Below are 15208 nucleotides of genomic sequence, written 5' to 3' on the forward strand. Positions count from 1 at the left end.
AAAATTCATATATCAAAGGGGGAATTGCGAAATTTGAAATTTAGAAATATCCGCAATGTGTTTATACGAAATTTTTATAGTTGTATTGATATAGCTACTTTATAAAGGGTCGTCGTATTTATCAATCAAACTTTAAACATGCCTAGACATGGTTAAAAACAGATCATCTATTTATTAATTGAAATAAACTCAAAAAAATGGTAAAGTCATTTTAATCTTTATTATCTTTCACTTTGAAAAAAAGTCTCGCAAACAAGAACCATAAATAGTCTACGTGCTTGCACTATCTTACGGTTAATGAATAATATAGAGTAAAACATTATAGGTCTACCGCGGGTATTTGATGATGGTGCATGCATAGAGGATTAGACAGATAATTGATACCAATTCTGCAATTAATATATTGACGATTTACTGCTGTTTACCCTTTTTTATTATCACAGAATGATTTGATAGAGCATTTTGGTTTTTTGCTACTAAATCATGTAACATATGCCGTCGAAGCCTATGTCTTTAAAGTTTATTAACTTAACTGATAATACGAGATTTTTTTGCGTTTCGTGAGTCACAAAACGCAAACAATGGGATGGCAACGAATACCAAAATCAATACTCGAGTACTCGGTCATTTTTCCGATCGAGTACTCGGTTACTCGGATGATTTCCAGTGATCTTTAAAGTTTATTACACAATATCAACACCGTCCGCATGCTACTTTCGTTTTCCATTTAAATTCATAGAATTCTGTAAATAGTAAATAGGACTGCACGGAGACAAATTAATTATAATTAAATCAACACCATAATATTTTACAACGTTTTAATAAATGCATTATCAAGTTTTAAACATGTATAACAGTTCATATATCTTTTTTCTTCTTGAAATAATATAGACTGATCGGCGGCAACAAAAGTTTAACCGGGTCTACATACTACTGTCTAGTTACCTTAATTCTTACATTCATGATAACAGTCGGCCCTTTGTTGTTTTCAAAACAGTTACTTCGGCTACACAATTAAAGGTAATTAAATATCATAAGAGGCTGGGTGACATAAGCGACACAGGTGCGCGTGTCAAACTGTTGATCGCCTCGTTAAATTTATGATATCATTTTCGCACCTCTGCAATGATGTTTTTATTGCATTTAACGGGTATTTATGAAGATACATGCTCATCTCCGAATTTCTGAAATAATTGGATACAACAATCTTTCTAAATCGCAAAAAACAACAACAAAAAAAAACAGAAAATATTTTTTTCCGAGTAATCGAATATCAATTTTGTTAACCGATATTCGGACGTTCGAACGAGTACTCGGTTAAACGGTTACTCGTTGCCAATCCCTAACTTTTATCTTAATTCATTGATATTCATTCATTCATTGTCTTAATTAATATCAACGCTTCATTATAATTATGTCACTTTGCCAAGGACGCTGCGTCTTATTCTATATCATTCAAGTGTCTAAGACATATTCAAATCCTCATACTTATTATGTTGTTGTATTGGCTATCTTTCAAGAAATTGTTAAGTATCTTATTCCATTATGATATAACATATTTTGATGTCATTTGCCACAAGATATAATTATTTAATCTCATATTTTTCTACTATCACTCCATAAAATTACTTTGGTATTTCTTAGTGTAATTTTAGTCACTAAAATGTGTACCAACTATTTTTGCACTATCCTGACAATTATGTAAAACAAAGATAAACAAGGATGTGCCACTTTCCTTGTTAATCTTGTTTTCCATTTTTTTCATTGAAGGTATGGTTACTGTAGTCTTACAAGTTTTACAACATAAGAAACATTAAGAAGCATTTATTTATATCTTCAGTAACCTTATTATTTGAAAAAACATCCATGATTAAATGTCAAAGATATAGACACAATCATCAATGTTCTATATTGACCTATCTAGCTATTAACCTAGTGTTTAAGCATTACATATAGTCCTAATGTTCCACAAATGTATGCCCAGTTATGCCAATATCCATCTAATAAATGACAGAAGTCATGACCGGACATGACCTTCAAAATATGACCTTTAATGTCTGAAATCTTACTTTATGCGACAATTCTTTTCTCACTCAAGACAAATTGTTTCAAAGTACCACGTATTTATTCTTAGCTCTCGCTGAATAACACATATATGGACTGGACATGGTCACAAATGCACTCTCATACCATGACTTTTGAAATACAAGTGTGACATTGAACCATTTGTCCGTTACATGTCGTCTTACAAAGAGGCACCATATTTATCCCACATTATTTTTAATTTATCCATGAAATTCAATGATAAAATCGTTAACCGGACTTTTTAGACACTTTAAGGAAATATTTAGTTCGAAATGAAAGTATGATTTTGATCTTTGATTTACATTATCATATGGGTCTTCATGTGACTCATTGTCCCCATGTGCCATATATTTATGCATAATTATTATTTCAAAATGCATCAATTAATGAGAAAGTTATAGATCGGACACAACAGCCTTGTCACGTTTATATCATGATTTATGATATAGAAGTTTAACTGTAGACATACCCCTGCTTGTTCATGACACGACCTTTTCAAATTACACATTTACGCAGTTATTGTCGTTCCAGGACGGTGGCATATACAATTAACAAGATTTAAATATTTTTACCCGTACACCGCCTGCACTAGGTCAATCAAAACAGAAAATTTAATACCACATGATAACAAAATAGACGACAAAAGTCCAAACACAGGGGCCTCAACCACCATGTTCTTGTCGGGTTACCTATATAAGCAATTGAAATACTATCCTAGACTTTACAATTATGATAAACATGCTTATCGATTTTTTATTAGATTTACTTAAAGAATTAAACGTGTGCGGTTATTTGATCAACATATTTATGTTCTTAACAATAAGATGAAATATTTAACAGAGTAATGTAATAATATCTATATAGCCCATTATTATATTATTTATTTTATGTAGATTAATATTGGATGAATTGTGTTTCTCTACTATATATTCTCAAACAAAGTATTAAAGCATGTACCGAAATTATTAGATATTTGCGTTTAAAAAAGTATTTTTCGTCTACAATTTTTAAAGGCTTTTGTAATGTGCATTTATGACAGTTATATTAACCCGTTTAAAAGTAAGAGAAATATATTTTTCTATGACTATTCATCAAACAACCCCGAACAACGGTTTCCAACATTATCCTTAGAAAATAAACCCATATAAAAAGAAAGTAGAATATTATCCGCAGAACGGGCAGGTACAATGCGTTTGAGGTTTAAAGATAGGAGAATTATATCCCTATGTCAGCCAACACTCTCTATTCCTCTCTCTCTCTCTCTCTCTGCATGTAAATTTGTTGCTGAAAAAGTGACCCCTGGAAAAAGGACATCTTGAATTTCCTTTTTTATTCTGGAACGCATTTATACTATTTAACTTCATGTTTTTTATAAGAAATTTATATAATTGATTCAAAAAACGTTATCTTGTTTAAAATATAATATCCTTTTTCTTAACCTTTTTCCTAAAAAGATTCACGTTTAAGCTCCTTGAAATTATTTTAAAATGTCTATAACAACATATACATTAGTTTGTAACGTATGTTATGTACAATAATTAATTGAAAATGTAAAATGAATGTATTATGTAAAAAGGAAATTGTAAATAAACGGGTCTTAAAGGTGGTTTCTAAAAAAACTACATGTGTTTTCATTTGTTTTCATTTGCTTTTTTAAATATTCCTTGTATTATTTTTTTAAAAGAGACACTATTTGCAGATTAATCAGCAGTTTAATATTGTATATGATAATGTCATTTACTTAAAATAAGCATGCAAAGTTGCATATATATTTTACATTAATGTACAAATGTACAACTATAACTGTAACAAAAATCATTTGATATTAACCGTCAATTTGATTTCCATTTGTCAAATATATGCAGACTGATAAAATTGAGAAAAACATAATCCCTTAAGATGGCAAAAACGACATATAATGTAAATGATGCATGCACGGTTCGATTGAGCCTGTTCATCGACGGTACTGGAAAATGAAAGTTCTTATCCACGCCCCCTTGCCACGGCTTAAGCTGAATTCAGCATTTTAGCACGAATATGTTGAGATTTTGAATTAAGAAACATCTGCAGAAAAGTTCTTATTATATTAACTCCTAAATCAGGTTAGTTATCAATAAAAGGGTGTTTTATATTCATTTATACAATAACAACAGACTTCACTAATAAAACAGATTTATGTATATCACTATTAATACACGATAAAATACTTTTTAGACAGGTTTACGTTATTTTGCAAAATACAGAACTTAAAAGCAATAATACAGTGACAGTGAGCAAATTTATGCTCATCAACCAACTTTATCACTCGTCTACAACCAACCTTGAAGGTTGGAATAACAAATAAACTTGTTCTTAAAAAGTAATTAATGCAAGTGATTAGAACGATTTTATAAGAATCACCTACCTTAATATGTGAACCTAGTTGATCGTGTTTTCATCTTGAGATGCAAGCATAGCAAAGTTGAATTGCAATACAGGTTTTAATGTTAGTACGGGTCCAAATTTTTATCGCACTGTTCCTGGGGTAAACACTCATCAGGAATTAATATAAAATATATTGATCACGTGATTTCGATATAATAACCAATCGGATGTCTTCAAATCGTTTAGCGTAGTCCTATAGCTTCAATCTTTATCTGTGATATTTACTTTTCTATCGATAGGGCCATTATGCGTTCTAAAGGGCATTTTCGTCCTCTTTATTTTATCGCCACGTCAGCGTTGTGTGTGCCGTTTCGATGCCGCACAATGTCAAAGGGTTGATATATTTCTGATCCTTGAATATCGTCCAGCATAACGTTATTGTTGTGTTTGTAGCACGTCGAATTCTTTCTTTTTGTTTTGTTTTCTAGTTAGTTAGATGGTTCCTCAATTGAATACTGAGTAACCACTCATAGGATATGCTGACTTTTGACAGCTTATCTGTGAAATTGAGGCTGAATAACATGTGATCCCTTTTCAAAATTCCATTTTATTTAGTTTTGCCTCATTTAGTGTTAACGCATTTTAATTTTTGAGGACCTTACGCCGCTTTTCATGGAATGGCAATAACATGACACATTAAAGGTTCTATGATGAGCGCCGTATGAACATATCTACCGATGTTTTTAAATTCAAAATGTTACAAATTCCCGTTTTGATGTTGAAATCAGCTTAAACAGGCGCTAGCTGTCGTAAACGGTGTCTTTCACTTTCCAGTACCGTACATGTACATGAACCTGCTCAAGCTAACCAAGTCCGCCACATTTTCAAATTTGCCGTGACTGTTATCTAAAGTAGTCAAATATTTTGTGTAACCTATAGTTTAGTGCCTACTTTTGACTTTAAGATTGTTTAGACCAGTTTTCTAACATTTATTTTATCAAAATCGTATTAACTAGATACATGTAGAATCAATGTTATTAAGCAAATAAAAAACTTAATAATAAACTTTTTTATTCTGAAATGTCAACTCACATCAGGTTGTCAATGGATAACGTAATTGTTTATAGCTATGGTGTTGTTCATTTTAAAAGAATGTGTGCTATGATCATAGCAAACAGTTTCATGTTTAATTTTGTGATTTTTTAATAATATCAAGGTATGAATCATAAACGTTTAAAACCAATTTGAAAAGAATTAAAGCAAAATGTTTGTGCAATTGTACAAATTTTCTTCAATGGAAACATAATACGTTATTAAAATGACAAAATACTTACGAATACATTATTATTCGTGAATGTATGTATTTTATGTCATAGAATCGGAACAGAGCAATCGTGCGAGCTTTAGACGAATTTGTAAATATGCTGACACTAAAATCTGGTTTCGATAAACTTAGTTCGCAAAGAATGTATTGACTGTTTGGGTTGTGTTTTTGAAGAATTTGTTTAATAATGCGCCAATATTGTTATGTACCAAACACATTTATCTTGAGGATACATACGGCTTAATGACATTTGAGTGGTTTAGACAACAAAACTGCGGTGAAAGAATCAGGTGATATCGCACTGATAAACTGGTATCACATTTGGTTCAATTGACATTGTAGATACACAAGAATGCCTTTTCAAGGACAAGGCTTGCAACGATTTTTATCAAAAGAGGTTTATAATAGTAAATTGATCAGATTTTAGAAGAATGAATGAGAGAGAAATACATGTTCAAATTATTGAGAAAAAACATCTTTTTCACATTATTTTGTGATATTTGCATTTATTTAGGCAGATAAATCAGCAAGTCAATGCGAGACAGACTGCATAAGCACATCTCACGAAATCAAATATATTGCAAGTGCTTTTTCTTTTATAATTTTCTTTTATAATTATGGATATTTCTCAAAAATGCACCCCTTGTCCTACACTTTTATTCCATAAAAGTGCAACATAAAAGTGCAAAACATAAACAAACAAACAAATACATACACAAACAAATAAATAAATGCAAACAATGCGCTTAATTTTATTGTATCATTTTGTTGAAAACAAAATTACGAATAAAAAAAGTTTAACACAGTTAAGGAAGTAAAATATAAATCCCACAACCTGGTTGTCTGAGATATGAGAGTCATTACCGTCCGCTCGTGTCAGTAATTATAATGTTTGGAAGATTACATTATCAACACTTATTTTTTAAGTACAGAAAAGAGATATAACATAGAGATACGTATGAGATTATGAGTCTGAAAACAACAGAACTTTGTTTATATAAAGCGAGCCACCAAATTTATTTTGTAAGTACTTAGAGAGGAGATAACTTAAAAATTGACACACTTGTTACCAATATAATCCGATTCAGCTATTTTTACCAGTAAACTTTTCAGTATTTGCTGCTTAGTATACCCAATTAAAGTGTAAAACTTGTAGGGTGATTTTACTCCAGTATGTAAAAGAGAGACACAGAGACAGTTTTGAATTTTGTCATGCATTATTCCGTAAATAGACCTGAAAATGAATAAACTAAGCAGTAACAGGAACAAAACTTTTCTCTTTATAAATTGTAAAATGGCGGTTTCCTAACTTGACCCACGTTGGGTCAGGTTAGAGCGTTAAGATTTAACAATAGTTGTCACAGTGAACTCTGGAATCGTTAAAAAAACTTGTCAAATGAACGGCTTGGACTTGTTTCAATCATGCAGTATCCGTTATTGTAAATTCCAGGGTGTGTTTAAATCTCAAGACTTGTTCTGAATTTACTCGGTAATTCTGCCGGCGTCTAATTTCGTTCAACATATATAAATATATTTACGCTATGTAGAATGTATACAGATTTTCACGCTGGGACTTTAAAAAATGCCATGTTATACATAAGATTATTTGAATATTATTTTCATTAATTTGCTTGAGAGTCCCTTTAAGTACTTTGTTTATATCATGATCTTTGTATTATGACCTGTGAAATAATCTCTTTCTACAGAAAAAAACAGTGTTAGACGTTCATCATTCTTTAAATACTTAAGAACACGTGTGTGGTTTATGAGAGAAAGAATGAGGTCATATTTCGTTCGATAAGCTGGTGTCACATTTAGTGCATTTGGCATTGCGGATAAACAAGTATATTTGAAGGTCAAAACTTGCAGCGATTTATCAAAAGAGTTTATAATACTTTTTGGGGGGAAGAATAAATAAGAGAAATGAAATTATTCAAATTATTTAAAATATCTCTATGTTATTGTAAGATTCCTGAATTTATTTAGGTTTGTAGAGAGATCAGCAAGTCAGTGCGGGACAGACTGTTTAAAAACATCTCACATCCACAGACAAATCTTGGAAGGGCTATTTCCTAAATAATTATGGACATTGCTGAAAAAAGGAAGGTTGCGTTCTACACATTTATTCGAAACATTAATAAATAAATAAATAAATAAATAATTATTTAAATAAATAATTTAATAAATAAATACTTGCAAAAAACGGACTTTATTTTCGATTCTTATTTGGAAAAGGAACAAAAATAACGAGTATAATAAGGAATGGAATATAATACCTGAAACATTGCACATGTATGTGAGTCATTACTTTTCGTTTTTGCCAGTTATAATGTAAGTAAAATGCACATTTCATGAAAATTACCAAGAACATTGAAAGTTAGTATGTATAGTAGAAATAATTGATACTTTACGAGACATTATTTTATCCAGCTTACTTTAATAGGTTATTTATATCTATTTTCTAAATACAGAAAAGAGAGATAACTTTTGCAACATGCTATGTATCTTGATTACAGTTCCAATATCATAAGCAGAACTATGTTTATATCAAGCATGCAAACCAAATGTACTTCAAAAGTACTATTATCCGTATTAAATTAAGGTATTAGGAACCTTATACAGAGCTTTCTTCAGAAGAGTATTCCGTTTCAATGAGGATACAGCGTTTGAATGGGTTGTGGGTCCAAGCCCTACTGGTGGTCATTTTTGTTCTTTTTATTATTTTCGTCTGGTCATATTGATGTTTTCCTTTTGAATTTCAATAGAACTAACATCTTTTTCTAGATTATCGTCTTTTTAGATATGCTTCTCTTTGATTTTGTTTCTCATTTCAAAAGTTTGGTCATTATTTATCACTTCTAAAGTTAGATAAAAATGAAATATTTTGTTTCCGTCGTTTTTTCTATATCACCTTACATAATGCATCCCTTCAGTACATATTGATCTGAGACAGAATTTTGACCCGAGAGTCCTGCTTTTTGAGGTAAACTCTATGTTTCAATACGTGTTTGTTGTATGTAAAACACCTTTCGGTGGTATCATTTTGTAAAAACTCTGTTTTTGGCCCGTTTTGCGACATTTTCTTCTTATGCATTGAATGTTTTTGACACACCAGAACCCACGACGGAAATAATATGTCGACGATCTAGAACAAAAATGGATAAATACAGAGGAAAGTCAGACAGGTTAGAATCACATTCCGATTTTCTTTCACAAAACCTTTTTGTTTGCCTATTTTGGTCAAATTAATTAATTAAATAATCTCCCTTTGATCGTCAAGTCATAGAACAATATTACTATCTATCACCCGTTTACTATTAAATCTCAACTTAGCTTATTCCCAACACGGTCAATATTTTCGCTTGAAATTTCGTCTTAGATAAAACCTATTTTCATACTGATACGAACAATATAGCACAACACACAATAGATATTTTCTTAAAGAAGCCGTTAAAAATATTGAGTCATTTTTTATACGAAATATTGCGAGTTTGACAGCGAAATTTCCAAATACGCCACGAGTAAACAAACATACATTGAACTGATAAAGTAAAACAAAAAAGTATTCCGAGCAGGATAAAACATTGAAATCATACTGAATTATGGTTATGTTGACAATTTATGTCCGTAACTTATGCAACGAACTTATGCCGAACGCCTGTGATAAAAAAGGATTACGCTGACGATTGTATTATAAACGCATACAGTATCGGCAGCTCAGGATATGTTTTATTTCTAATTAAATTATTCAATACACACTAGAATGATTTTGGATAGAAAAATAATCTAAAATTTTCGGTGTCCTGTAGGGCCGTTGTCTCAAAACAACGATAATGAGATACTGCGATTATGAAAAGTCGAAATCGCGATACCATGATGGGGGAAATGCGAAAGAACGATGGTGAAGAAAAACGAAACTATGATTGTGAAAACGCGAAACAACGAAAGTACGATACTGAAAACTCGATATAACATCGTGTTTTCTCCACTGGTTATTCAACTTTTCATCATTAACGTGGTTTCAATATTTTCACTTTTTATTATTATTGTTTTGAATGTTCTTAAGCGTTGTTTTGTGTTTTGCTATCGGTGCTTCGTATTTCTCCATCGCACTTTCGTGTTCTCATCATCGTGGTATCGTGTTTAAATCATCATTGTTTTGCATATTCACCATCGCAGTATCGTTTTGTCGCCACCGTTGTTCGTAGTTTCATAGTTGTAGTGTCGTTTTCTTTTCACAATTGTTGTATCTTCCTTTAATCATTGTTGTTTCGCCTTCCTGTATGACATGCGCAAGCAAAGAAAGCAAAAGAGTGGATGGCGATATTAAGAACATGATTTACAGTTTAAACAAAAGATAGGTGAGGCAAAACCACGATACTGAAAACACGAAACTACGATCAATGTGAAAACGCGAATCAACGATGGTGAAAACACGAAACTTCGATTGTTGAAACACGATTGCTAAAACATGAAACAACGATGACGAAAAGACGGAACAACGATGGTGAAATCACGAAACAATGATGACGAATAAAAGAAAGAAAAATGACAGAAACAACGATAATAAAAAGTAGATAGAACGAAACAACGAAACCATGGTAGTGAAACGTTGTAACAACGATGGTAAAACACGCTACTAATTCAGTTTTCAGCATCGTATTTCGTTGTTTTACTTTTTCCCTATCATTGTCACGTGTTTTCATTATTATTGTTTCGCGTTTTAATCATCGTAGTTTCGTGTTTTTGACTTTTCTTGATCGCTGTTTGGATTTATTGTTATACCAATTTACGAATAGGCCGCGTTGTCCCTATCGGGACACTATTATAATCAGCAAGATTAAAAGCAGGACAGTTCTATTTTCTTTTTTTTAACAATATGGTCCTGAGAACACATTCAAACGGGAATTTGGTTGCTGAATGAAATTTAAAGACATCTTGTAAAAGATAAAAATGAAAAGAATTGATTACTGTCCATTATTCTGATCACACATTACGTAATTTTAGAATGTATTTTATTACAACGATTGCTAGATCAATTTCATTGAGTATTGTAGAAAATTAATACCGTTTGCACTGGTTTTAAGGAAATGAAAGTAAAATATCGGGAAATATTGTGAATTTAGACGAGTAAATATAGAGAATATTTGTATTGTATGTACATTCAAAATATATTTCACAGAGGGAACAACAGATAGAACATTTTCACGATTTGAGTACTCATGAGTGCGGGTTTTCAAGAATGTAATATAGTTAAAATAAAGAAAATAAGAATCCCTAAAGAAAGGCCAACACGGCAAAATTAAAAATGTTGCAGACTCGGTTTGATTGAGCCTGTTCATGGACGGTACTATCAAGTGCAAACTACGGTCTACGCCCCCTAGCACCGGCTTAAGCATAATTCAACATTTAACATGAACTGGTACAATTTCGTATTTTGAAATATCCGCAGATGTAGTCATATGGCGGTTATCATGGAACCTTCAATGTGACACGTAAGTTTACTCTGATCTTACATGTAAAACAAACACATTTTCTATTTATTTCATGTTAGATTGTAGTGGTTTTAAGAAACTTTGACTGTTTTTGCCACACAACTTAATGTGCTGTACTTCATGGTGTTATATTTGTTTATATTAAAAAAAAAATTATTATGACTGTACAATTTGTCGAATCTTGTTTTAATTGTTAAAGAAAGTTGGCAAATGATTAATATGTTCTTTTCGTAATTATGTACATTTTACTTATGACAGGGTGTATTTTGAACAAAATTTCCAGTCTCAAATTCATTTTTATGATAAATGTTTATCTGCATTCTATCTACAAAAAGGCTTGACAATGTAATAAAATTATTGAAGTAAAGTTATCAGTTAAAAACAGCTAAAATGTTACTGTTTCGTTTCGCTCTCTACGCACATTGTGTAAAATATGTACATGTTGTAGGCTCTTTGACATTATTTAGAGCTTCACTAAGATATTTATGCAATTATAATTTATATTTTCATAATTTCTCTATGTAGTTATAAAGTTACGAACATATATTCATAAACAAATATCAAGTGTATTTGTTAGGTAATTATAGTATTATGTTCTTAAACATATACTAGTATAAATAGATGCCATTTTATGCCTTCCTATCCATTATTTGTTTATTCTTTCGCGTTTTTACGTACAAAATATACAGACACTCAATTTGCTTATACATGTACCTTAATTACAAGACTGGTACAATATTCTGTCAAAGTCTAAGACTTTTGTCTATATTCAACATGCCTTTAAAAGTTTAAGACGTAAATCTGTAGAAGGAACTGGTCAAATAATGTCATTGCAAGTCTTAAAAAACGCAGTAACCAGTTTTGTGATGTCTTTTAGTCACTTATATACGATAATACACAATGATACTGAAGGTAAACAAGCACAGATACTTGTTAAGAGAAGGCATATTGGAAAATCACATTTATATGATGGAGTTGTGTCCGACTTGTTGCCTTAGTAGCAGCAAAAACGTAGACTGCATGATTTTGAAAATAGGTTATAGTCTTGCCAGCCCAATAGATATAACAGGGAAGTCATGCTGATCTTATGGTGATAAGGGGACATTATGCTGATGTCTGCGATATTTCCCTACATTATACACTTTCACTCTGCAATAGACATAAAATAAGAAGCTAAATCTAACCAAGGTAATCGTCTTAACTCTGGTAAGCGGTTTTTAGGCCATTTCTGACTCAATTTGTCTATAAATGGTACAACTGTACCACTGTTGAAATACAATAGTTTATAGCTTTCTATAATCATTTACTCAAATACATTTGAAGGGCAAAAGGAAAACAACGAATATCGTCTTACACACGAACACACTTTATTTTATAAAATGATATAGAAGGTTTCTATACGAACTACTAGTTATGATCAGTTTAATTTGAATTCAACTAATAAAATGACTCTTTTAAAATGAGCTTCAAAAGTCTGAAAACATAAAATTTGTTTTTTACACATGTAATGAGACGGAAAAATATACAAAGAGATTTTAAAAACATACTGAGAATTAAAATGTAAATCGTTTTTTCGAGCGATTCTAAGCCATATGCTAGTAAAAAGCATCAAACGCTTATCATTGTACACATTGCACGATAAATAATTCTAAAAAAATGGAATCTGCGAACAGACTGAACTGATTTTACAGTCCCAACTTGTCAAAAAAAAAAAAAACAAAAAAAACCCCCAAAAAACATTGGATGTGTTTCTGTTCAAAAAGCAAACAAGCCCAATCAGTGAATTAGAAAGATAAAAACCTTGGAAACAAAATGCTTAGTTATACGAAAAACAATTTTGAAAAAATAAAATCTTACAAATATTCTTTAAATTGTCTAAACATTATATATTCATGTAATATGACATTGAATCATTCTTATTATACACCAGAACTTGTTATTTAGAAGTGTATTACGTGTAGATAATGGCAGGAAATTTGAAACATCAGGGAAATTATTAACATAAATAGAATAAACAACATTGCGAAAATAAACAAAGATAATGGACACCATATTAAACATGGTGGATATAAGAAACATAAAGGAAATTAGAAACATGGATGACTTTAGAATATTGGATGAAACTAGAAACATGGAGGGAGTAAGAAACATAGTGGAAAATACAAAGATCGTCAGGGCATTGAACTAGTTTCATCTTTTATTCTAAAGTCATCCATATTTCTCATTTCCTTTATGCTTGTTATATCCACCGTGTTAAATATCGAAATACAATTTAGAAATAAAAAACACTTAAATTAAGCGTTACGCTAACGGAAACCATGTCAGGGTCACCTAAAAGCTAGCTATATTTACTTTAAAATGTCGCACTAAAGAATATTATGAATAATTACGAGTAGTAAAATAATTTCATAACAATAATAAAACTAGTTAAAAAAATTAACATCCAAAGACAACAATCAAATAAACTATAATAAGCAATTAAAATTAAGAGCAAATGTCAACACTCAATATACCTGTTCCGTTTCTCTAAAATGTTTTCTTTTTCTAATCTAAACCCTTTTTATGTCATACACTGTCACAAAACAATCAATACTATGAAAAGAACTGTTGGCTATTAAACTGTCAAATAACAAACATGCACATATTTATAACACACAGTTACCTATATTATACTGTCAACAACAAAATAATAATGAAGCCCCCCCCCCCTCTAAAAAGAAAAAAAGAAAGAAAAAAAAAACCACAAAAAACAACACAACACTTAAGCACGGTTTCATAATACAGTAAAGAATTATATTAAGACCACCGATGATGGGACTTGACCAAGGCGGATCAAACAATATGTATTATAACGTTCAAACACTTTCAAGTGTTTCTACTGTATACACATATATTCGTTCAGTAATCTATCTAACATAATGTCTGATTTAAATGTTTGAAACATAATTTAAATATTACAATTTTGTTGAACAAAATGTAAGGAAAAACAATAATTATATTTAAATATCAAAAGTCAAGTATTTATATACGCCATAATAGCTATATATTTAAAACAAACATTGGCAATATTGTCTCAATACACTAACGAAACCACCTTTGTTTCGTTTCCTGCGCACCAGAGTCTGCAGGGTATTGGTACGAGTTTAATTTTTGAGGCATGGAGAAGCACGTGACCTGTTTTCGGTTCATGGAGGAGCATGTGATATGTAAACCGCACATGATTTGTTAATAGACCTTTTCGAAAAGCGTTTGCTAAATACCGTTTGCTTGTACGTTACGGATTTACCTCTAGGGAATTAGTCCAAATTACACCTTATTAAGGTAGTACGACCCTAATGCACTATCTCCACTTTGAAGAGTATTCCAATAGGCTAGAATCACTGTAAAGTGTATTGAAACTGAAGGGCGTGGGTTCAAACCCCAGAAGGGGCAACTATTTTTTTTTTATTATTTTTAACATTTTTTATTAATCTCTCAGATTCCTAATGGAAGTAAAAAGTCTTTCATTTTAATTATATAATTATTGTAGGTATTTATTTACTAGATAATGCCAAATTTAATAGCAAATATGATACCAGATATTTTCAAAGTTTAATAAAATAAAAACTACACGGTAAAGGTATTTTATATTATGCAAGACCAACCAATATACATCTAAAATATTTAGGCAAACATTGAAAACAGCCCCTGATTGTGGAAAATTTTAGGGATATTTTAAATAAGGCTTTCTACACAGGGAAATGGTCAAAAAAGTATTAAAAGTGGGTTACATTTTTAAACATATTAAAAACATTTCGTTTAAAAACAATCATTTTGCTTGTTTAATTTGTAACCTAAATGTCATTATTTGTTTTTTAACAATGAGCAATAGGAAAACATTTTTCATAATGATGATATTATAGATTATTTAGAGTTTCCTCATTCCTAAAAAAAAGCCCTT

At 30.9% G+C, this 15208-nt stretch overlaps 1 protein-coding gene across 1 annotated transcript in view; it reads right to left on the reverse strand.

Annotated features, from left to right (window-relative positions):
- LOC132726351 (uncharacterized) overlaps window positions 1-4848 on the reverse strand; it is a 55334-nt gene extending 50486 nt beyond the window's left edge. The window contains exon 1 of the mRNA XM_060711662.1: window positions 4490-4848. The gene's annotated coding sequence lies outside the window, so the exon portion shown is untranslated. The remainder of the gene's footprint in view (window positions 1-4489) is intronic.
- Between the last annotated feature and the right edge of the window lie 10360 nt (window positions 4849-15208).

This window comes from Ruditapes philippinarum, unplaced genomic scaffold, assembly GCF_026571515.1.
Source record: "Ruditapes philippinarum isolate M1 unplaced genomic scaffold, ASM2657151v2 ctg1499_1_1_1_1, whole genome shotgun sequence".
In the NCBI taxonomy this organism is placed as follows: domain Eukaryota; kingdom Metazoa; phylum Mollusca; class Bivalvia; order Venerida; family Veneridae; genus Ruditapes; species Ruditapes philippinarum.